Below are 3,567 nucleotides of genomic sequence, written 5' to 3'. Positions count from 1 at the left end.
TTTGGTGAGATTTAATTGCTTTATATTTAGGTTGTAGGTGGGAAAACAATATAGTCGATATGCACAAAGGGATATTGCTTCCTTGAATATTCATTCATACTTATGAATGTGCAGAGGGGGATGACATTCCATCGAAATAGGTAATCATGAGTATCATTAGGTAAGAAGACAAGAAGATATTCGCTGACCTGTCTTCTCTTTAAGTCCAGGAATAAGAAAAACCAAGGCCTTTGGGAAATATCTAAGATTAGGTTTATATCCTAAAAGCAATAAGGAGCTATTGATGGGTTTTAAGCATATGGCTGATGTGGTAATATTTATGTTTTAGAATATTATTGGCTTAGACTTCTGGTTTCTGGTCCAGCATGTAAGGGGTTTGGATGTCAGTTCTCTCATTCACACAGCAAGAAAAAAGCTGAACACACTGAAAATCAGCAACTCTTCTTAGATCCATCAGAAAGCTGAGGTCGCAGGGCAAATGCAGCCCCCAAAATTGAAGAAATAGTGGAAAAAGAGAATCACAATTTATCAGAGTAGAATCTCAGAAGCAGAAAACTCCATGGGAACTGGTGCCAGGGTAGGAAAACCTAATCTGTAACTGATGAATTGCTGGAAGCTCAATATGGACTACTTTGAAAGCTAAAAACTGCAGGGGAGTGCAGTCTTAGGGGAGCCCCCATACTTTTCATGACTTTTTGAACATCAGAGAAAAATCCCTTTGTGTCTCCAGCAGGGAGAGGGGAAATACAGCCATTTTAAGATATGCCCAGAGTGTTCAGTTCTTCTTAATAAGGCCCACCCTCAATAGAAACCTAGGTCAGAGCCTAACCTACCTGAGTTTTACCAGGGCCTTAACAATCTGGGGGAAGAGAAATACCCAACTCCAGTGCCTTCTAGCCTTCCTGTCACTCCTAAGGGGGCAGGGGCAAACAAAACTGAGATATACGTGGAAAGTCATAGGCTAGGGCCAAAGACTCATTAGAAGACTGAGACCTAATCATAGGAATATAGAACGCCTCACCACCCCCACACCTCATCAGCACATCAATAGGTATCCTATATAATAACAGAAGAATACAACTTAAAAAAAAATGGTGTATCTCAGACAATATTTAAGAAGTCTCTAGGGAAACCTCAGGACAACAGGAAAGACAAAAACAAGGACACCAGTGGAAATTTTAGTCTCTGATACCTATTGAAATCCTTGGTGTATATACAAAGGTCTTGAAGAGATATTTGTACACCTATGTTGATAGCAGTATTATTCATAATAAGGAAAAGGTGGAAGCAACCTAAGGGTCCATTGTTGGATGAATGGATAAACAGAATGTGATATATACATACAATAGAATATTATTCAGCCTTAAAAATGAAGGAAATTCTGATACATGTTACATCATGGACAAACCTTGAGGACATTATACTAAGTGAACTAGGCCAGCCACAGAAAGACAAATACTGTATGATTTCACTTATATCCACATATATGAAATATCTAGAGTAGTCAAATTCACAGAAACATAAAGTAGAAAGGTGGTTGCCAGGGTCTGGGGACAGGGGGGAATGAGGAATTGTATTTTAATGGGTATAGAGTTTCAGTTTTGCAAGATGAAAAGTTCTGGAGAGTGATTGCACAACAATGTGAATATAGTTAACACTACTGAATTAAACACTTAAAATCATTAAATTCATTAATTTTATGTTACACATATTTTATCACAATTAAAAAGTCATTTTAATTGACATGAATGTCTATGTAGAAAACTGCAAAGAACTGACCCAAAATAATTTCACTGAACTTATAAATGACTAGCAAATTTGAAGGATACAAGATTAATATATAAAAGTCAATTGCTTTCTTATATACCAAAAGTTAGCAATTTGAATTAGAAATTAAAAGCATAGTACTATTTATCTTTGACCCCCCCAAAATGAAATCCTTAGTTATAAATCTAACAAAATATGTACAATGAGGAAAACTACAAAACTCTGATGAAAGAAATCAGATGATTCTAAATGAATGAGAGATATTCCATATGCATAGATAGGAAGAGTCCATGTTAACAAGATCTCTGTTCTTTTCACCTTGATTTATAGATTTAATGCAGTCTCAATCCAAATCCCAGCCAGCCATTTTGTGTATTTTGACAAACTGATCCTAAAGTTTATATGGAAAGCAAAAAACCTAGAATAACCAACACAATATTTAAGAAGAACAAAGTTGGAGTACTGACACTAATCGACTTCAAGGCTTATCATAATGCTACGATAATGAAAATGTTTGAAACTGGTGAAAGAATAGACAAATGGATCAATGGAATGGAATAGAGAGCCCAGAAATAGAACCACATAAATATAGTCAGCTGATCTTTGACAAAGAAGAAAAGACAATTTAATGGAGAAAGTATAGTTTTTTCAATAAATTGTGATGGAACAACTGGACATCCACATGGAAAGGAAGGAAGGAAGGAAGACAGAAAGTAGGTTAATTAATTAATTTAGACAGACTTTACACCATTCACAAAAATTAACTCAAAATGAATCTGAAAACTAAATGTAAAATGCAAAGGTATAAACCTCCTGGAAGATAACATAGGAGAAACTCTAGGTGACCTAGGGTTTAGTGATGACTTCTTAGATACAACACCAAAAACATGGTCCATAACAAAATTTGATAATTTTTTAATTGAGTATAGTTGATTTACAATATTAGTTTCAGGTGTAAAACATAGCAATTAAATTAACAGATTATAGTCCATTTAAAGTTATTACGATAAGTTGCATCCTGGCAGCAGCTGCAGCGGCTCTTGTCTTTTCTGGCTCTCCTTGCTCTCTCCTTTTTGCTTCTGGAAACATGGCCTCCAGTGTGGCTGTCTCTGAAGGGGTCATCAAAATGTTCAATGACATGAAGATGTGTAAGTTGTCAACACCAGAGGAGGTGAAGAAGGACAAGTAGGTGGTGCTGTTCTGCCTGAGAGAGGGCAAGAAGAACATCATCCTGGAGGAGGGCAAGGAGATCCTGGTAGGTGATGTGGGCCAGACTGTAGAAGACCCCTACGCCACCTTTGTCAAGATGCTGCCAGACAAAGGCTGCCACTACGTCCTCTATAAGGCAATCTATGAGACCAAGGAGAGCAAGAAGGAGGACCTGGTGTTCATCTTCTGGACCCCTGAGTGTGCACCCCTTAAGAGCAAAATGATCTATGGCAGCTCCAAGGACGCCATTAAGAAGAAGCTGACGGAGATCAAGATGAATTACAAGCAAACTTGTAAGGAGGTCAGGGACCCCTGCAACCTGACAGAGAAGCTGGGGAGCAACGCCATCATCTCCCTGGAGGGCAAGCCTTTGTGAGCTCCCTCCAGCCCCCTGCCTGGGGCATCTGGCAGCCCCAGACCTGCCTACGGGGGTTGCAGGCTGCCCCCTTCCTACCAGACCTGAGGGGCTGGGGGGATCCCAGCAGGAGGAGGGCAGTCCCTTCACCCCAGTTGCCAAACAGCCCCCCCACCCCCTGGATCTTCCTCCTTCTCCCTCTATCCCTGACAGTTCTGGCCTTCCCAAACAGCTTT

The 3,567-nt window shown here is 39.5% G+C and overlaps 1 pseudogene; it reads left to right on the top strand.

Moving 5' to 3' along the window:
- Positions 1 to 2,790: 2,790 nt before the first annotated feature.
- On the top strand, positions 2,791 to 3,352 carry LOC118888979 (annotated as a pseudogene).
- The last annotated feature ends 215 nt before the right edge of the window (positions 3,353 to 3,567 follow it).

The sequence above is a fragment of the Balaenoptera musculus genome, chromosome X (genome assembly GCF_009873245.2).
Source record: "Balaenoptera musculus isolate JJ_BM4_2016_0621 chromosome X, mBalMus1.pri.v3, whole genome shotgun sequence".
Taxonomy (NCBI): Eukaryota; Metazoa; Chordata; class Mammalia; order Artiodactyla; family Balaenopteridae; genus Balaenoptera; species Balaenoptera musculus.
This window is presented reverse-complemented; position numbering and strand designations above follow the sequence as displayed.